This window comes from Hesperophylax consimilis, chromosome 1, assembly GCF_061612785.1.
Source record: "Hesperophylax consimilis isolate HC1 chromosome 1, BYU_Hcon_1.0, whole genome shotgun sequence".
Taxonomy (NCBI): domain Eukaryota; kingdom Metazoa; phylum Arthropoda; class Insecta; order Trichoptera; family Limnephilidae; genus Hesperophylax; species Hesperophylax consimilis.
The window spans coordinates 8,884,839-8,907,670 of record NC_142836.1 but is presented as its reverse complement, the minus strand read 5'-3'; the positions used below and the strand labels follow the sequence as shown (position 1 = coordinate 8,907,670).

General features: G+C 33.5%; 1 protein-coding gene and 1 non-coding gene across 2 annotated transcripts in view; both read left to right on the top strand.

Moving 5' to 3' along the window:
• LOC149426231 (ras-like GTP-binding protein rhoA) overlaps positions 1-22,832 on the top strand; it is a 636,906-nt gene that overhangs the window by 453,962 nt on the left and 160,112 nt on the right. The gene's annotated exons all lie outside the window — the stretch shown is intronic.
• On the top strand, positions 19,233-19,314 carry TRNAS-UGA (transfer RNA serine (anticodon UGA)). Its single transcript has one exon. It is a non-coding gene; the product is annotated as a tRNA-Ser (tRNA).

Genomic DNA, 22,832 nt, shown 5'->3' with positions numbered 1-22,832 from the left:
TTAACTCGAACGGCTCCGCTTAGGTTCAATTGCTAATTTAGAGGCTTCATTACTGCTTGCAATCGACTCTTTGGCTGTCACAATTCCGTTGAAATTGTACACCGAACTGTTGCCGTCAAAGCTATTGGACGAATTATTTGAGACTTTGATTTCAATCTAGAATTCACGACAGTTTAAAGCTGTGTATATTGAGGAGTGAGCCGGTCTATGATTAAAGAATTTATATGCGCATTGATATTTTTGACTGTAAAAATATGAATTAATAATAAACTATTTGTTTTTTTTTAGAGTTTTATTTTAGAATGCATAGGCATATTTATACATAAGATTACATACATAAAATCAATAGATACTGATGCTTGGAGACAAAAATTATAAATATTTAAAAAAATGTTGATCTACAGGGTTTTCCAATAAGAGGTGTTATTTTGATATTTAACCGTAAAAGATCAATGGTTTCGTTGCTTGTGTGGCACGTAACGCCGTTTTGTTGAAATTAAACGTTGTCCAGATCAATACCATCCAATTCCAACCATAAAAAATCATTAATCATCTCTCGATAGCGCAATCCATTCACCGTAACTGTTGCTCTAGCCTTATTTTCGAAAAATTAAGGTCCAATGACTCCGCCGGACCATAAACCGCACCAAACAGTCACACGTTGAGGATAGAAAGGCTTTTCAACAATAACTCTTGGGTTTTCCGAGCCCCAGATGCGACAATTTTGCTTGTTGTCGAATCCACTGAGGTGGAAATGGGCCTCATCGCTCAAGTTGTCTTACATTTGATTCACTCAAGGGAATTTTAATAATTTCAAAGCATTGTTGAAGCATGTATTGTTCCAATTTTATTAATGGCATAGTTTTTACTTGTCAAATGTTAAAAAATGACAGCTTTAAAAGGAACATCTACCGAAATAGCGGGCTTTTCAAAATATCACCTCTTATTGGAAAACCCTGTAGGTATTAACCATTTTTTCGGCATTTTTTTTTTAGTTCAGCGGTGGAATTTGATTCGCTTTTTAAATGCATTGGCATCATATTAAATTTGTGGGTACAAGATAAGTAAATGTTTATAACCCGTTTTTTGTGTTGTATTTCTCTTTTGGAATGGCCATGCCTTCATTTCAGTTTTGTGTTGTGTGTATTATTAACTTTTTCTTAATTATTTTTCTACTTGTTACGTATTTTTTATAATTCGTTACCGGTTTCGAGTTTCGACACGTTCCCGTTTGTGTCATTCACTAGCGTTTTTTAAACTTTAAAATTATGTAAGTTCGTTAACAAATAGATATTGTTAGGTGAGGGTAGTGGGGGTGGAGATTTAGAAGGATGAGAGAGGGGGGAGTCAAAATGAAAAAAACTAGTTAGCAAAGGCAATTTACAAGGTGCTATTACAATCACCTTAAATAAGTGCCAACGAAACTGAGCTATTTTATCGTTTTTAGAAGAATTGTAGATTCTCTCAGTACTTCTCTGTTGAAATACCAACTTAAAACGGTGCTTGAAAAGGATTAAGCCGTGTTTATTGACTAAATTTCTAAAGCCTGGCTATTTCCTAGTTGAGTGGTGATTGATACCTACATCGTATAATAATCAGTTCTTTATGAGCATGTATATTATACCATTCTCTCTTTGTTTCCAAGGACATCGACATGTTCACCTATTTCTTCAAAAAAATCTTCACACAATTTTGACGGCCTCCGTGGTTGAGTGGTTACGATCAGAAATTACGAATTCGGAGGTCGCGAGTTCAAATAAATATATATTTGCATATTCTGGAACATTCCATAGTTGTAGATACTTTCAGTTTCGCCCTGGTAATAGACAACCATTCAGAATCGAAACTTTGTTTGAAATGGCTTCAGCCGTGTTTGGTGACCAGTTTTTTTATTTTTTATTTTTTTTTATTTTATTTTATTTATTAATTTTTTTTTTATTCAAAGAAAGCAAGACAAAAAAAATACATATGACAGTAAATAATAAAATAAAAATACAGAAAAAAATAGAAAAAATCCAATAAACTACTTTTCAGTAGTTTGTCGATGGCAACTTTTCACATAAAAAATATTTAAAAAAGATAAAAACTTATTTTACTTAATGACAACAGTGATAACAATAAAAATAACAATTTGTTTTAAAAATATAAAAACATATACACAACAGTGATAGTATCTACCTATAGTTTGTATTAGACTCTAATACAAACTATTTCTTTCAGCGAGCCAATTTTTCAACATAATATTTGTTTTTACATTTGTACATTTTTTTATTTCAGCAGGTAACATATTTAAGCACCTAGGTATCATGTAGTCCAGTGTTCTTTGTCCATATTTGTTTAAATGCTTAGGTACAATTAGTCCTTCATTTAACGTAAAACGAGTATTGTAAGTGTGGTCCAGTCTATTTATGTATATAGGGCTATTCATATGCTGAAATATAATTTTATACCACAGAATTGATCTTACTGAGAAAATTTTAAGATTCTGATAAAGGTATGGAACATTATGCCTTTGTTCGTATAAACTTTTATGAGTATAAACTTATAAAACTCGTATAAACTTTTATTGAATAGCAAAGTACTTTCTCACCTTCATCTTACTTATCTCCTTCCTCTCCACACTATCCGTACCGATACCGAGCCGGTGAGACGAAGGACTAACAATTATTTTTGACGTATAAAAATGACGTATTGGAACCTATGTGAGTGTATTTGTGAGGTTGAAGATAGTTGGCCTCACAAAGTATCTTTGGGGATTCCATAGTCTCTCTGGCTCCAGATTTTTGGGGGTAGTTGGAACTATTGTGTGGTACTCACATTAAAATTAACAAATAAATACATAATTTAATAATGTAAATTGGTTAGACAAAATAATTTAGTTAATATAATTAGACATTTTGTTGTCTCTTTTGAAGATTAAGATTTTACAGTCAAGACTAGATACAGTTTAAAAAGTCGAACCACTCTTACATGTATACACATGTTTCTTCTGTCTTGCTTTCCACGGGGTTAAAACATCATTAGTCGATGAAACTGTTATTATTTATATATTTATTGAATTTCTACAACAGGGCAATGATATCATTAAAACAAAATTCAATAAACACAAATTAATTTCCGTCAAAAACGATCAATGTTATTCGGCAATTTTCATTAGCTTTAATGCAGGTTCGAAAATGTTATTTAAATTTCCGTATTGATTTTGATTAGCAAATGTCTAATCTTCGTCATTAGCCATACAGCTATGGAAACAGCTGGACAATAAACGGAAAATGGTTATTTCGCCTTTGAAATGGCCTGGAAATTCAGTTTGAATAAACAATTATTACCAACACTCAATGACACCATTAAATTTGCTTTCAAATGTTGAAATTAAGGTTAACTGCTTTTATAATAGAATTAATGATTATTATTCAAATTAATGACTTCGTTGATTGCTCATGAAATAAAATTTGTCGATTTTTCCGTTAAATTATTGTAAAAAAGTCAGAATTTTTAAAATTGATTACCGTGCAGGAGTCACAAACTGCTCGTAAATTTCCGGAGCCATTGAAACTATGGCATCCCCAATTGGGGAATGTTGTGAGGCTGAACCGAGTGGTGAACGGAAGGAGATAAAGAAGAGAAAGGTCGGTAAGTACTTGACTAATCAGATCTGATCACCAAACTCGGTCATTTCAAGCAACGTTTAGATTATGAATGTTGGTATTGTATCAGTGTGATACTGAGGTTATCTACCACTCTACATGGATACATAAAGTCCTTATATAATTTATTTATCATGTATTTTGTGGGAACTTATCCGTACTATTATATTTACAGTAAGTGGCCAACGGGTAGGAGGGATAAATTCAAAGTCCACCCTTCATAAAACGTTGATTTTATAACGGGACGTTAAACACGGTGGAGCGTTTCTAGAACTTCTAACTGATATTCATGATAATATTATTTGTTCACATACCGAGGGACGGAGAACCCTCGGGGATATCAGGGATGTGGCAACTTCAAGCCCCGGGGCAACTTATAATGTTATTATTGAATAATGATTTGAATTCTGATCCAAAGCGGATTTTATAATAAAAAATTGTAATCAATGAAAGTATTTTGGTTATATAAAATCGAATATTTTGTGGTGTTTCACCTCAAAGTGCTTTATGAAATATTTATGGACTAGGTGGCTTGTTCTTGATCTATATATGTTTAATAATATTTGTATTTCTAAAAATCTTCCTTCTGAGACTGACGAAATTTTACATACTTGACCTTCAAAACAAGGAAAACAAATCTGCATGAAATTTCAAAAAACTACTCCCAACCCCCTTTCCGACCCTTAACGCAGAAATATTGATACTTAATTTGAATTTTCGACACAAAATAACAAGAAAATTACTGTCTACATCTGATTTCGAAAAACTCTGCTTAGCCGAGGCACCGCGCGCCGGGTACTACAAGTATGAAATATTTGAAGACAAAATATTCAAGCTAGAACATTCAAAAGTTTTCAACCATGGCGAAGTTGATAGATACATATAGTCAGCAACGTTCGTCAGTAGGTTCCAATACGTTTTTATCAAAAATGATTGCTAGCCCGTCGTCTCACCGGCTAGGTATCGGTACCGAATCGACTACGATGGTAACCATGCGCATAAAAATCCCACAATGGCTGCTGCAAACCGTACTTTACTTTTCTGCGCAGGTTTTTGTCGATTTTATTTTAGATTTTTTATTTGGTACAGTACTGAGCTACTGGGACGATGGGATTACCAATTACAATAGCTACCAATAACTACCAATAACTACCAATCACAAGCAGTTCGGATGAAATCTTTAGGAAAATCTGTGTTATGGACATTAGGCAACTTTATGCCAAAAACATACTAACATACCTCTTCAAACACAAAACTACTTTTGACAATATCCAAACTGCTCGTGATACTAGAACAAAAGGACATAATTTCTTACAAATCCCTTTCGCTAAAACAACTTTTGGCCAGAGATATTTTAGATATTTTGCAACAAGGCTATATAATGCTCTCCCACTAGCCATTAGACTGAACGAATTTTTTCTGAAATATAAAACAGACATCAAATCTTGGATCATCAGCCAAGACAGATCCATGATAAATTTTTTTTATAAAAATCCCTACATAAGTATGTACTCCAACTAGATGCTGATTAACAAATGTATCATTTATTATTATTATTTATTATTTTCTATCTTTTTCACAATGTCATTTAATGTAGTGAAATATTTAATGTATCAAAAAATATGTAAACATTTTTAATGTATCAAATACGTCTGTCTCGACACAGGATTATCCTAGTGAGACAGACATCGAAAAAAAAAACCTGTAAAAGAAACTTTATATTGATAATAAAAAAAAAAAAATAAAAAAAAAAGTTGTTAAATTTCAGATCTGGTTACTAGGCATGTACCATTGTAATTAAGTATTATTTAGGTTCTGAATAGTTGGACCTCGCCAAGAAAATACCAAGAGGAACTTCCATTATAAAATAAAGTGAAAATACGAGATAAAATCTAATTTCATTTTTATACAAAAAAAATCGCATTCAAATATACACTATTTTTAATGACATCCTGTCAGATGTTGTAACCAGTATATTCAGATCAAAACCAAGAATTTTACCAGTCTTTCACTGAGTTCATAAAACGTTTTCTCACACGTACCGACTTTATACTTACAATTACATTTAAGTTTATCTGATCAGCCAGTTAAGGTTTAGTAATTGCTTCAAAAATGCCTACTTCCGAGCGAATTTTCTTATGCTGCTAAGGTTTTACCCAGTTTGGCATTTTTCTTTATTTTATCGCTTAGCGGCTTGGAACCCACCAGCGTTGGTAAATAGCCTCACTTGCTATGCAAATTATCATCAAATTACTATCCCTTTAAAAGCAAGCCGACACAAACTCCCATCAAGCCTAAGGGAAAGTGGGTTTTGATGCTATAAAATTATATTTTGAATTATTTTTAATCCTAAGAGACCCGTGACCTACTGACTCACATACGCTTTCTTTAAACAATATAATGTACATTTTCTTTTTCTCGTGGTGCTCCTCCTATCGGAGGTTGGTTACCATCGGATTACTTTTTACCCTTGGAACTGCACCTCAATGAACCCACGTTTCGTAGTGTCTGTAGGCGATTTCATAATAGTATTGAAACTAACTAACTAACCATCACGCCGTTTCCCGTAGCGGTATGCAGAGAGGATGGATCGCCAAACAAGTCGGTCTTGGCACACATTTCTCGCCTCATTCACATTCAAATTGAAATTCAAATTCGAAAAAAACATTTATTGCACAAAAATACATAGTAAAAAAGGTATAGCTTATAGGTACATCCTATTTCTTCCGGCTAACCCAATAAATACACATTATATTACAAAACATGTTACTCAACAATTACATGTTAAAACATATATGAAAATAAAAAATTTAAAAAAAAAACAGAGGTATTTAATTTATATTGTAAGGTATTCATTTAAAGTGTAGTGACATTTGTTTAAAAGAAATGTTTTTAGTGATGACTTAAATTTGAGTATGTCGGTTATTTGTTTGATGCTACGTGGAAGGTTGTTATATACTTTAATGGCCATGAAGTGTGGTCCTTGAAATATAGTTTTATTTGCTTTTGGGATTAATAAGTTTTATGTGAACCTTGTAGCGTGTTTATGTGTTGAGTTTTTTTGTAGAAACTTTTCTGGAGATGATCGAACTAACAGGCATAACTCCATTATATATATGTCCGTCACTGTCAGAAGTTCATTATTTTATCATACTCTTCTATTATTCTGACTCTTGACATGGCCTAATTCACTTGATCGTGCCATGTCTCTGCTACCATTTGCGTTTACGTCATATATCCTCCTTACACTCCTTTCTTCGCTTATTTGCTCTACATGCCCAAACCATCTAAGCGTCCCTTTCTTAATCTTACTTATTAAGATAACATCAGAATTGCACTCTTTTCGGATATTCACATTTCTCACACATCATACATGGTTTTACCACACATAGGTCTAAGGGATTTCATTTCTACAGCATTCAGTCTACTTTCATCCTTTCTCACTTCCATACATCAGGGTAGGTACCAGCACTCCATTGTGGACTGCTAATTTCTCTTCTTTGGACAATTTCGCTAGCGCCAACTGTGTTTATTCCTCTATTTATAGAGTTGTTACCTGTTATAGTATTGAAGATTGAAGTTTATTTTGGTTGTATCTGAAATAGAGCGGCTTCAAATGAAATTAAAGATGGACTGTAAAACAAACTATAACGATAAAATGGTGAATGATGGATTTGGGTGAAAGTAGATATAGGGAAAAAAATAATGGACGGGAGCGAAAAGGTTAAAAAAACTCAATTAATACTGTAGCATATCTGTGAAAGGGTTCCAGCACATAAAACATAATCAATTTCTTTACTCGTGGTAGTTGCCAACAATCGCCAAACATGTGGAAAACGGTATTTTCCGCAATGAAAATGTAACAAATAAACGGTATTTTTCCTTATTTAGTTAAAATAAAAGAACTCGAACTTGTTCTGTTCCATTTTAAAATAGTTTCAAGCTTAGTGGTGATTGAGTTCACGTTAGGTACTTGCTTACACTGCTTTGGGGTGGGAAAAGGGGATGGAAGATTTTTTGAAATCTTATGGAAACAGTGATCTTCCTATTGTTTTGAAGGTCACGTGTGCAAAATTTCATCAATCTTGGAATAAAACTGTAGAATTGTATAAAAAAACAGGGCCACACCGAGACCCTTCTTCGTCACCGGAGACCAATATGTTGTGTACAGTTTTTACTCCATATGATGTCAGAAATCACTGGTCAAGTACGTCCCGTATACAGATAGATATATTCTCGAGCTTTATGCAAAAGATAGACGTATAGCTGAAGTCGCCGATGTTTCTAGATCTTTACACAAAAGATAGATATATAGCTGAAGTCGCCGATGTTTCTAGATCTTTACACAAAAGATAGATATATAGCTGAAGTCGCCGATGTTTCTAGATCTTTACACAAAAGATAGATATATAGCTGAAGTCGCCGATGTTTCTAGATCTTTACACAAAAGATAGATATATAGCTGAAGTCGCCGATGTTTCTAGATCTTTACACATAAGATAAATATATAGCTGAAGTCGCCGTGTTTCTAGATTTTTACACAAAAAGATATATATATAGCTGAAGTCGCCGATGTTTCTAGATCTTTACACAAAAGATAGATATAAAGCTGAAGTCGCCGATGTTTCTAGATCTTTACACAAAAGATAGATAAGTTAATTTTCTCTAATTTTGAATGTCAGGTTTGTAGAATTTCATCGAGTTGTATCAAAATTATGCTTTAAGGAGTGTTCTAGTAGTATGAGTAGTATTCGAAATCTCTTGTAAATAGTTACCTTCCTATTATTATTAAGATAATGTGTGTAACATTTTAATAAATTTGGTATAAAAACCAAACCACACCGGAACACTCATAATACATAGCTTAAGTACAAATAGACAATTAATTGCAACTTAATTAACTTAATGTTTATGCATTTGGAGGGGGATAACTTTGAACTTCGAACGTCCCACTGTTTTGCATTACCCCGTAGCCTTGACAACGTGATCTGCCTCAACAAAGGACTAGTGATTATACCCATCCTTCCTCTTAACATCAAACGGCATTGCAGCTGACTGGCATTGTGTCGAAGTTGGCAATTTGGGTGCTGATTTTGGCTTCAGCATCAAAACTTTAATCCCATTTAATAAAAGTTTGAGGTACTCCGGCAAATACTTCCGAGGAGAGAAATTAAACATTGCGGCTGACTCGTTTAAAATTTAAAAAAAAAAGTTGTTCAAACTATTATTATTTTCACAATTCACTTTTATGTATTCTACAACCTTCATTTTCTATAATAAATTAACCGAAGTCCCCGGCGTTTCCCGAGCGATTTTTTTTTTCAAATTCAGCTTTCTACAGTAATTTTCCAATCATTTTGAATGTCAAAGGTGCACCTTTTTAACTGGGACTACTCGAGCGCTTAGCATTTTATCTTTCTGTATTGTATTTGTTTGTTTTTATTTTGTTTATTTAGGAAAACCAACAGATTTTTTACATTCTTAAATAATCAACTGTTAAAAAATACAAATAATATCTAATGATAGGTTTTCACTTAAAAAAATAATTATAATAACAAACTAAGGGTCCAGTACCCGTGGGCAAAAAATATTTACAGAAAATGCTAAATAAAGTAAACATAACATCGGATATAAGAACACACGTAAATTACAAATTATCAATTTTATCCTCACACAACACCAATAATCACCAATATATGTATATACCTACAACTAAACTGAACAGATGTTTATAAAATGAGTCACTTGTAACTGGACAGGGTTCATATCAACAACATGATAACTTGCAGTATGTTATTAATTATTATTTAATAATTGTTACGATTAATACGGTGGCTGTTTTGACCTATCGTCCGCCACAGTAGTCGATATGTACGATCAAAATAATCACTTTTCTTTATATAAGTTACTGTTCTTGGAAAAATTCTTATGCTACTTTTATATAATTTTTTTTAACTAGCTGAAGTTCTCGGTGTGGCCGGGACTTTACGCAGAGTTATTAGAAATCTCATGTAGTCAATGACGTTTTTCCTCATGAATAATAATTTCATAAATCTCTGAATCAAAACACGTCAAATTGTCCTGATTATTACTTAGATGGGTAGTTGTGTAAGTTATTGTATATAAATCTTATGACTTCAGAGGAATATTTGGTTGTGATTTAATAAATTAGAGAAAATTAGAACAATATTTTTTTAACGCGATGTCTACTGTTCACAGAACTACTAATTATATTATGTATATATATACCACTACTAACTTCATTCGTATGAATTTAAATTGGTTATTTTCAGGGCTAGGTACTTCATTCTGACATTTTTTTGTCAAGAAAGACAAATATTCCCGGGTTACGAATAACCTGACAATATTTCAACCGAGGAATTGAACACACTACACCTGGGTGGGACCCAAACGCGATGTCAACTCAGCCACCGACCGGTCAACATAATTGTGTTAAACATCCCATCACATGATAAAACATGATGGGTTATTAAAATAGATATGAAATGGTTATTAATAGATGAATTTTATATTATATTAAACTTAAATGTACGCATTCAAATAACAAATTTTTTTATCCCCGAGCTTCGTGAAAGATGAATTCTTTCAAAAGAAAATACCTCAAAAAGTATTTTTTTTCCGAAGTGTCTACTGTTATGTTAATAATTACACTTCTTAAAAATTCGGCAAAAATGAGATAAGTATTTATTTTATGATTTAGAAAATACATTTAATGGAAAAAATTCCGGGAAAACTTTCAACAAACAAATGGTCCGTTAGCTTTTTAAAACAATTGTGAAAAGAATTTACAAAAAAATGTCCAGGTATTTTGAAAACTTTCCCGTTATAAATTACCACCCGTCCTTACATAAATCATGATAACTTTTGTTGCTTCTTCTTCTGGTTTGTCTGATTGTAATTTTACCTTTTGTTTTACGTACAACCGGTAAAGGTAGAAGAGAAAGAATCGACTTTGTTTAGTTTATTAATAAGAAAATAGGATTTTTATTGTTAATATTTTTTCTTGTTTATTTCTCTTGCTTATTTTGTTTCCGGTTGTTTTCGGATATTAGATAATGTTACCATTCGCTATGAGTTTCCATTTGATTTGCGGAAACTAATTTATCGTGAGATCTTTCGAGAAATGAAGCCCCTGCGAGGCCGATTAGAATAAAGCCCATGGATGCGCAACCGCCAAATTATGTCTTCAGTCCAAATTATTCAATGCCGTCGCTACGTAAACTTCACTGCTTAAAATAGTCTATTTTTTTAATATGCTGGCGATAAAATATCACACAAATCAGCATTAACAACGAGAATCAACAACAATAAAATTGGCATTGACTTGATTATTTGACTGTCAGCCTTGAGCTCTTGCGTGTGACTACTGGATCCGAGATAACTGGCAAAGATAACACATAACATTGTGATCTCTGCTAAAAAATTAACAAGTGTTTAAACTGATTTTGAGATAATTCAATACCAATTTTATATCTAACTTGTTCTTGTATGTTGTAGAAATGAATTCGTACTTACTACGAATAAGTCAAATTGGTCAGGTTATTCATAATCTGGGAATGTTTGTCTTAAACACAAATGTTTCCAATTTCATTTCTATTTTTTTTTTCACCAGTTAAGCTTAAAAATTTAATAATATCAAAAGTAGTGGAGTTCAGAATAAATAATAAAATAATTACATATCTTGCTATACGCATTGTTTTAATACGGTGTCCTCTGTGCAAAGTCGCATTTGATCGTGTTCGTCGTGTTGCACACAAAAGTGTGTTTTTCTGAATTGACCTGCCATGCATATCTGTCATTTTTTAAACAAAAAAATGCACATTTCAAATAGACATAAAATGATTATTTTTTAATAATACAAATAGAATTATATAAATACTGAACAATAAGTTTTGAAAATTTTGAAAATGACTCTTGAATTCGAATCAAGTTAAAGTTCAGTACTCAATAATTTTTCATATCACACATCACATTCAACAAGCATACATAACGAGACAAAGACAACCGATATAAGTATGTTTGTGAAACATAAACCATTGCGAATAGTTAATAATAGAATCATTCCACCACTTGGTGTATTTGGTAGAATAGCTCATTTTCTACCAACAGCGTCTTATACTTCATCCAATCCTACATAAATTTTCTGTGAGATATACGGAGAAACACACACATTGCATACTTAAACAGTTTACAAATAAAAAACTCTCCAATTAAAACCCAGATACCCCACAAAAAAACTATATCAATAAATTAAGTAATTGAAAAGTGTACGAATATAACGTTTGCGTTTTACAAATACAAAATGGACAACACACAAACACAACATTTATAAAAAATGTCACAAGTACACGAACATTATACAAGAACACATAATAAATTGTACACTAATACAGAAGAGACTGAAAGTTGTAAGAGAAGCATAGGCCATGAGGTTAAACACATTATCAATATCCTTCCCGATAGCATCAAAACGGAAAATCGATTAAATTAATCAAAAGATTTCAATCTTAAAACAAGTGCACCAATTATAATGTAGAATTGTTTTTAAGATAAGATTTTACATTCACTCGAGCGATTGGCGTCATATATACATTTAACATATTATTTAATTAATACCATTCCTCAAAATATTAATATTGAAAGATATGATACTGCTTACTGCGGTTTAAAGCCAAAGAAACCACCTAAATTTCACCCGTCTATCCCATATTTTTAGGTTCAATAAATTTGGCACATTACATTGTTGGAAATTGATATATATGCCAAAAATCGCTGGAGTGGATCTAAAATTATTATTTTTATGTGTATTATATAGCTTGTACTTACGTAGGTAGTTAATATATACATACAGTTTGTATTTATTAAACTAAAATACAAAAATAAACATTTTCATGAGACGGGTATTCTGAAAGAATTACTTGCATATATTTGAAAATTTACAATTCCATCTTCAGTATTATAGAACTTTATTACATTACGTTTGTTAAATCAGAATGCAGGGAACGTAACAAGACAGTCCGTGGTATATTTGCAACGAATCAAGATAAGCACTGCACCGTGAACCGACATTAATCAACTTGACAGTTTTCATTTCCGGATTCTCGTACTTTGCGTTTTTCGGGACTGCCATTTTCGAAAACCTTGGATGTTTCCAGAACATTCAATTTTTTTTTTATGTTTTGCTAAGCGTAAAATTACAATTTTGACTGGGGTTTTAAATTTGGTTAAATTTAAAATGAATATTTGATTTGATTCGAAAACTATACGATTACTTTATTTTAAACCAATACCTACATATAGTCCTTGAGCCAGTGAGACTATGGGATCACCAGTTTGGTTGGGGTATATTGTGAGGCTGAAGGTAGTAGGGAGGGGAAGGAGATGGGCAGAGGAAGACAAAACCTGTACACCAAACACAGTTAAAGCCAGTTCAAGCAACGTTTCAATTCTGAATGATGGTATTACACCAGGGCTATACTGCGAGTATCTTCCACTCTAGAACGTGCCGCAAATACACTACACAGGGTGTCCGGGTGTTAAGTGCGCTTACTTCAGGGGGGTGATTCTACATGATAGTACAAGTAAGTCAAATAAAAAATTTCGAAATTCCAGCGTTTTATGGTAGATTTTAGGATAGTAAGTTGAAATGTTTGTATGCGAAAATAAATTCTACGAAACAGAGGTTTCACTTATGGGAAATACTTGGTTGATATTGACTTATTTAATGTTAACTTTATGGATCATATTAAAAACCTATTCTCGAATCTTTGGTCGTCTCTTTGTAAACATATGTGATCACTGTGTTTTTTAAAATATTAGTCATTTATTTCATTTCATGTATTATTGTCTACTATTTCTTTCTAATGTTATAAATTATTCATTGTTTCAAAATTATACCACATAAATACACTTAATTGAAAAAGCCCTACGGGCGTAAAATGAATTAATTTTTTTGTTTTTTTTTTTTTTAATTCTGCTTTAAGCCTGAAATGTCTGGGACTGAAACTAATCAACGATATTGAAACACAAAGAATATACATAATTGTGTTGTTTTTCAACACTTATCTAATATTTATAATATAACAACAGTGATAAAGCTTAGTCTGAAAATTATTTCCCAAATATTATATAATATTTTAAAACAAAACCGTCCAAATTTCATGACAACAGAACTCACCGTTCGAGAGTTTTCTGCTAAAAAACAGATTTCGGTGTTCTATATTGAAAATAAAACTATTAAATTAATTTTTCCGTTTTTTAATACTTATCTAATATTTGCAATATCACAACGGTGATGAAGCTGTAATATGAAAATTATTTCACAAATTATTGTTAAAAATTACATTATGTAATATTTGAGACAAAACCGTCAAAATTTCATGACACCAGAACTCACCGTTCGAGAGTTGTTATTGCTAAAAAACAAATTTCGGTGTTCTATATTGAAAATAAAACTAATAAAATGTTTTTCTTTTTTTTCAGGTAAGTTCCATGAAAACCTCGTCGCCAAACACTGGTTCTGGGTGTATGTATGTTATTTTATAAATATATATTTTTTAACTAAGGGAAGAAGATGATGCCAATTTTAGTTCAGATATTATGTTGCCGGCAGGGGCGTAGCGACTGTCAGGGCAGGTAACCCGGGGTCTGGACCTCGAAGGGTTCATGCAAATTTCAAATGAAAAGCAAAAATTAATGTGAATAGTGTGTGAAAGACAACATTTCCTAGCCGGTCGTAATAGGGTATTCATAATGTTTTTTTTTCGTTCTAGGAAAAACGACGAATTTTTATGTTCACGGATAAATTTTTTTAACCATTAAAAATGTGCCATATTCGAATTGCCGCCAAAACGAGATGTTTGTTTTTGCTCTTCAATTTGACGGCATTGACGTCACTCCCGGCAACGTTGGTCTTACCAGACATTGGCTTTTTCTATTTCATAATGATGTTGTTGCCAGTTGGAATCAATAACTATAATAATGAAAATTTCAAATTTTTAGTATGATAACCAGACATTTTTATGTTCTAATATCCTACTGACTGCATTTCTTCTGTCTGCAAATTTGTTTGTAACACGGTGGTCGTCGTGGTCGGTGGTTGTCGAATGCCTTAGACATAAAACAAAGGCTTTATAGGTAGATATTATTTGAGATATTCACGTCCAGTTATCGTTATTCACGTATTATTGTGATTAATTTTTAGGTTATTTCGGACTGCGTTACAGTTTGCATACGTTCATCACATATGCCGGATGATGGACTCTTCAACGCTTTCTGTAACGTTGACTAAAGAAGGAGAAAGCGCAACACGACATAATAAACTAAAAATTAATCACGAGAAAAAGTTTTCTGGTATTGATACAACAGCCTGCGTGGTAATATATATTAGGGAACGTTCGACAAGCTCTTTGGCCAGGAATTAGTCGTTTACTCCACCCAATAGATTTGTACCATATCTTACTTATCTAGCCGATAACGCGTCGCCTATTCTATTCAGATGTCAACCGATACGCTTCTCCTTATCACCACTCCAGTCATATTATGGCAATCGATGACCCTCCCGGTCTAACTAGGCCATCCGTCAGATATTTGTATCGTGCCGACAATATCTCATATTATGTAATTAAGTATGAGGAGATAGCTTATACTATTTACATATATGTGCAATCACTATTTATGTTATATTGCGTGATGAAATTCCGTCTTAATTTATTAATAATAATTAATTATATTATTTTCTATGAAGCAGATACTTTGTGAAGTGACATTATAATTTGAAATTGAGCAAGAACTTTGTTTTAATTTACTAATGATTCTTATCGTGATTTACTTTTGGGTTGTTATGCCGAGTTGTGCTACCTTATTTTTGTACACTGTAACGCTATCCGAAACGTTGGCTAAAGAACGATGAAACGCAACCCGGCATAATACCCTAAAAATAAATCACCAATACTTTTGTACGATAAAATCTCAAATCATATCCTATTAATGATACTGTTTCCCCACAATTAGCAATTTATTTCTCTACCGTTAAAAATTTCACGACCTACGGACTTGATCATTAACAATTTAATCAGCTATATGTATACTTAACAAAAAAATATGTCTTATAGATGGCTTCGAGGCGGCGTTCAAATCGTGGCGTGTTAAAAAAATTGATAAAACGGCGTGCAACATTTTATATATTTTTTTAACAAAACAACTACGTCACGCAACAAATTACGTCAACACTTTTGCCACAAAATGAAAGATCTTCGCTGGTTTTGCATACGTTTTCAGAAGCTTGTACAACAAGTTTACACCGAGTTGGGTTGTTAAGTTCATCTCTATATCTATCATCGACGGTATGATTTTCAGGCTTGCTATTGGACGATAAAATTAACAAAATACAACATAGGATTTGAGCGACAACTTTGTGCTGTATTATATTTTTGGGAACTTGAATGTACCTACTCGTATATCTAAGATGGCGAAGCGAGACATCGGGATTCGTTGGCAGAGTAATAAAAAATAGTTTTATGAAATTACTTTTATTATTACTGAGTGTTATTTTTAGATTGAAATTTAGTATGGGAGGGCTAATCTATTGTTATTTTATATCAATGGACTTATCTATATATTTATACGTCTTTTATTATATCTATATATTACGATTACTTTGGCACACTTTCAACGTTTTTAAAATATCCGTATTTAGCTTACGTTTTGCATAAAACTCTTCTACTTTGAAATGTATTTTTACATACTAAATATTAAATGATTCATCGACTTCATGACTTGCTGAATCGGGGGCTTAGAATCACAGGGGTCTAACTAAAAAAACTGGTGTTTTGAATAAAGCTTGATTTCAGTAATGCCATAATCATATTTATTAGTGTCAAGAAGCTCTGTCTCGTATATACAGCCGTTTAAGAGATACAGTTTGGCATATGAGCATTCCACTATTTATTTACTTTTATCTCAAAACTATGTTATTGTATATAGGCCCTTGTTATCTTAAACCTCCGAAATATAACATCTACCACAAATCAAGAATCCAAACACCTGGCATTAGCCTTCATTTACGAGGAATGCATCCAATATTATCGTTTATAAGTGATTTTATCTAAGTTGCTGATATCTCACGGTTCTCGCTGTTTGCCCAATATTGTCTAGACAAACAGCGTGTGATGTTTCCTTGGCTAAATCATTCGGAGGCTGCCGCGGGTATGGAAGTGGAAGTGCTTCCTTAAACACAGAACTTAAACCCATTTAAACAACCAACAGAAGTCTGAAGTAAGGCGTTAGCTCGAAGATTAATCGTTGAATCTAAATAATTATTAACATTGCATAATAAACCTTATTTAGTTCTATGTATTTAGGTCTTGTTGCAACCGTTTCTGTTCGGTTTCAATACTATAGATTTTAATCATGTTTTAAGATGTGTATTTTTATTTTTGTTAATATTCATTTTACTGTATTTAACTGCACTTTTACAATAGGCTTTATCTAATCCCTTTTACAAATAGTAGCTGTTATCTTGCAATCGTCCTTTTTTCTTTTCTATATAAACTCAATATTTTTGCATTAACTCTAGAGTACTAATTTCAGACATTTCGACTAACACTGCGTGCATTTTATGCTCTAAGGGCCCCCATTTTCTATGTCAGGCTCTGTGTCAGATGTATCAAATAATAATCGTTTTGTTATATGTTAAGATAATGAGAAAGAGAAGAAGATTTTATTTTCGTTAATATAACTGATATTTATTTCGAAAAGTTTTTTAAAAGTAAATAATATTAACTACAATTATTATCAATTACTATAAAACATAAAACCTTGTCTTATCAACATTAGTTTATCATTAAAAAAATTACAGTTATTATGATTTTATTCTAAGCATTATTAGTCAAATTTACAAACGATTATGATTGAGCATCAATAAACATAAGATAGAATTTGTTAAACAACGAAACAGTGTTTTGGATTTAGCCTCAACATTCAATCAAATCATTTTGTGCATTGAACTTTTCGATTTATACAAGAAATTATTAAAATTGAGATCCCTGAGGCGTATGTGTGGTAAAACCACGCATGATCCTGTAAGAAATGTGGAGATCTACAAAGAGTGCAAGGCTGATGTAAGCGTAATGAATAAAATTAAGAAAGAGACGCTTAGATGGTTTGGGCATGTAGAGCGAATGAGCGAAAAAAGGAGTGTAAGTCGCCCGAGGAAGACATCAAGTAAATCAGATACTTGAGTTGGGCCATGTCAAGAGTCAGAATAATAGAAGAGTATGTATGAATTTGAATGAGGCAAGGAGTGTGTGCCAGGGCCGAGTTGTTTGGAGGTCCGTCCTCTCTGCCTACCCCTACGGGGAAACGGCGTGATGGTTAGTTAGTTAATTACTAACACAAGTTTACGATTAAAACCGAAAAAAATACAGCACAAGTAATACGGTAAGAAGGTATAATAATTACCGATATATCTGTAAAATTATATGGTAGGTATAGATAATCTCAGATCAGCAAGATCTGAGTCATATATATTTACAGCATTTGTTGGAGTCATGGTCACAGATCAGAAATGTCTTCAAGTGTCGTAAATTTGGAGACATACTGCTCACTTCAGCGAAGAAATCACTTCGTGCGACCGAGGCTTTACTTCTGTGATTCGTTATTCTAATTACATTATTTCCTTTCCTACTTGTGATTTCATCTTATTACGATAACTGGAAACGATAAGGGTTGTATTCGTAATTGAATCAGTGTGGGTGCCTACCCTACAAATAGATTATGTCGATACGGTATCATTAGTGAGGTTGAAACGATCTCAGACAGGTAGACATTACAGAATAGCGGTTTTACTTGATACTTCCTTCTATTCGAGTTGCATCTCTGGAGAATTATAAAACGAAAATGCAAATGCAATTAAGGCGATTAGATTTAAATTTAATTAAGTTCTTTCTTGTCTTATTTTAATGAACCAGAAGACTTATTAAGAGTTAAACAAGATGCGGTTGGGAGTTGAAGAAGCCCGGGTTGAAGAAGGAAATTGTATATTTTTAATTAATTAAAAAAATTCATTACTTTACGTCATTGAATGAAAAATATCTCTACAAGAGAAAATTATTTAAATGTTTATTTATCACTTTGTATCTGAAAATGTGCTGTGTTTGATTTGTTTTCATGATAACTTAACACAGTGACAATTCAACACACTTTTAAAAAGTGATATAAAGTCATTAGAAACGATGAAAAAAAATGTTAACGTAACCTTTTTTTTATTTTTTTAAAAATATTTATTCAGTTAAAAGATTTTTTACATTTAATTTTCTTAATTAAAACCTAACATAACCTAACCTACTTAACCCAGTTAATAAAGTTTTTGTTTCATCAGTTTCCATGACTTTATATAACTATTTAAATGATGAATTATCATTGTGATGATTTATCCGGTCACCGTTTGATTTAGCGTGTTTTTATGCACACTTTTCACGCGCACATACTTTCATTGTTACTGTAATGCGTACTTTTATTATCTATGTATGTATGTACTTAAAAAATAGCTCGGTACTTACAACAGCTGAGGTGTCCGAGTGGTTAAGGAGTTGGACTTGAAATCCAATGGGTTTTACCCGCGCAGGTTCGAATCCTGTCCTCAGCGATCTTTTTTGTTTTTTTTTTTATTTTTTATTTCTGTTTTAATCTTATCTTTAATATTTCAAATTACTTTTGTTTTTTTTTTTATAAAAAAGAATATATTTTTTAGAACAAAATATTTTATAAATTCTGTACAGTGCCATTTGTTAATGCGCTAAGTGTTTCGACTATAGTTTTTTTTACTAGTAATAGATACTGTTCATTGCCCTGGTTACAGCCAGCCAAATTTTAAGCTTTGAGGTGTGTTTAGTAGTCAGAACTAAATAGCCAGATACTTCCCAACCTTCCTGTTTCCCATCTCCTTGATTGGAACTCACGGAAACAGTATAAAAAAGCTTCCTAAAGTCTTTTTTTATATTCAAACACGGTTTCTAAAAAGTATCGCCAACAGTCACCCTATCAGGCCTCCAAAAAGTTGGGCGTCTTATACAGGGCTAGGAGATTCTTCAGCAGTGACCAGCTGCTGACCCTGTACAAGTCTCAAGTCCGCCCAACTATTGAATTTGGGAGCCACCTTTGGGCTGGTGCCCCAAAGTACTTGATAAACCTGCTTGAATCTGTGCAAAGGAGAGCGATCCGTCTGATTGAAAATCCGTTGTTAACAGACCGATTGCCTTCTCTAATGCATAGACGCAATGTAGGCATGCTGTGTCTGTTCTACAGGTATTTCAATGACACGAACTGAACACCCGTTCACGGTTGACGTTGGCTTCATGAGAACGGGCCGTTTTTACGACTCGTTTTTGTGTAAGTCGGCTCGTATGTGGAACGAGCTACCGGCATCTGTTTTTCCTCCCTCCTATAATCCGAGCCTCTTCAAGGCCCGCATTAACAAATCCCTTCCTACAGCCCCTACCTTATTCCGCCTCACAACGCCGCCCAACCGGATGGTTACATAGTTCCCCTGTCTGTACACTGCACAGGCAGGGACACTCTTGTGAGGTGTCACATAAAAAAAATAAAAAAATAAAAATAAATCCACTTTATGGCCTTATATTCCCAGTTTAGCATAAGAAGAATTTTGGTCAATCAGCACGTTGTCATCCACCGTCCGGACAATTTTATATCCGCAAAATATTTTAATTCTTTCACCATATTTATATTTTTAACGTGACAAAAATCGCCCTTCGTCTTATTTGTTTATTCCCAGTATTTTTAACCCATTCCTCGACATTTATACATACCGACGCTTCCCAGTGACGTGACGGGACTACGTCGCGCGTCGCGACGCCGCACCGACAGTCGAACGGCGGCACCCGCCACTCGCCATGCTAATATAACGGGACGTGTAAAACTTGTGTATGGTAAAGTGAAGACTACCTAAAATGGACCAAGTGTATATCTCGACATTTTCTCATAGACCGTGTGAAGCCGTGCATTATAATCCAGCCATTGAAAGTTCCGTTGTTACCTTTTTGAAAGAAAGATCAAAGCGAATCTATGGGTGAAGACATACTTCAGTCGAAGTAATTTATTGTAAAGGTTTTTTATTACAAATTAAATGAGCTTATCAAAAAACAATCAGGTTAAACAAAATAATAACGCTTGGTATTCTTGGATTAAGAAGACACAATATCCTAAAATAAATTGTATTAACGACATAATTGGAGAAGGCGTGTACAAAAATATTCAGCGCGCGTTCTGGCGTATCGAACGGACCTACGGTCGAATTTGCTCGAGCAGGCCTAGAAAATTGAACTTTCCGCGGGGTTTATAAATCGCAGATATTTTTAACTGAATACCTGGGCAAGTTACAGATACGTCGTCTAGAAACAAATAATTAATTCAATTTTATACTTGACAAACGTTTTATAATTTTTTCAAATCGTTTTACGTAAAAAAAATACTGGCAAGGTACTGTTTTAATTAATCTTATATATAAATAAATAACTTACATCCATGAAAATTGTTATGAAAAAAAGGAACAGTAATAATATAATAATGCATAATTTTGTTATAGTTAAGAATGCGTCAGACTTAATTAAAATGTCAGCTTCGAGAGATTCGTCAACCCCCGTTATCAGAGCCTCTCTTCGCCTTAAAACATTTACATCCTTACTTATAAACGACGTGTACATATTCTACAGCGCGTAAGGGTAGAAAAACATTAAAAAACTTGACTTATCACCATGGCTTTTGTTTGGCTAAATTGATCTAAAACGCCACGAGAGAAATGCCACGGATGTACCCACAACCCCTTAGGAAAATTTCCCCTCGCTGTTATGAGCTTAGTTTTTGGTGAATTTAGATTAATTTTGTTAGCTTTATTTATAACCAGTCAAAATTAACCTTTGATTAAATCTACCACCTACCTACCATTCAAAGTACCTACAGAAGTCCGCTTAATTTGTAACCATGAGCATAACGTTAACCTTTAAAACGCTTCTTCAAAAACTTCAGACAACCCTATACTCCAGGTTTCTTGTTCTGTCAGGACGGCAAAGTTAACTTTCACCGCTTTTAATATAAGAAAGTTAAGGGCGCACGTCTCTGGGCTTCGCTTCACCCCGCGGCCCTCCGCCGGTATCAACCACCTCCGCGTGGCATGAGACCGCGTGAGGTAGCGTGGCGCGAGACCACGCGAGCGCATCAAAGATAAATGTTACAAAATATAATTTTTCGCTTGAAAACGTTCGATATATCATTCTGTCATGACTTTTGGTTAACACGGCGAGCGGGCCCTCCCGCGGGAGGCGGACATGGAATTGAGTCGGGCTGCTAGATAAATAATGAATATTAAAATGAATTACAAGCTCGGGGCCCGGAATTACATTAGGATTCTACCGCGACATTGATGAGCTGAAGTTTAACTGTTTTAAAAGTGAAAATAGCACAAGTGTTCCAACTTTTCCCGAACATCTGGAGCCAGTGAGCCAGACTATGGCCAATTGGAGTGTCTTGTGAGGCTGCAGGTGATGGGAACGGGGAGGAGATGGGGTAGAAAAAAGTGCATAACTATTCAGATCTGGTCACCAAACACGGTTAAAGCCATTTCAAGCAACGTTTCAATTCTGAATGATGGTCTTACACCAGAGCAACACTGAAAGTATATCCCAATGGAACATGTCGCAAATACACTTTATAGGCCAGTGCAATTAGCGCCAAAAAGGGGGTCGCGATCGAAGTAATTCCGGTAGTCCCAATTTTTTTATATGTTATATAAACTGATCTCCTGATGTAAAATCTGAGTTTCCGACCTTGGCGCACCTGTGCTCGCGCCGCCATTTTGAAAAAACTGGCCGAAATCGGGCCAAAATCTAGTTTTTCCCAAATATCTCATTTCCAATGCAAATTTCGGCTAAAGTATTTTAACAAGTATAATAGAACATAAAATGACCTACAAGTTTTGTTAAAACAAATTTCTTCTATCTCTAATAGGTACCGAGGTAGAAAGTCGTAAAGGTGCGTATATTTTTGAAAAAACAAGTTTTTTGCGCGACTAGGTTTGGTTTTTTATAAATACCTCGTTTCCAGTGGAATTTCATGAAAATTTTATTGATACCAATTATGTAGAAAATAAAA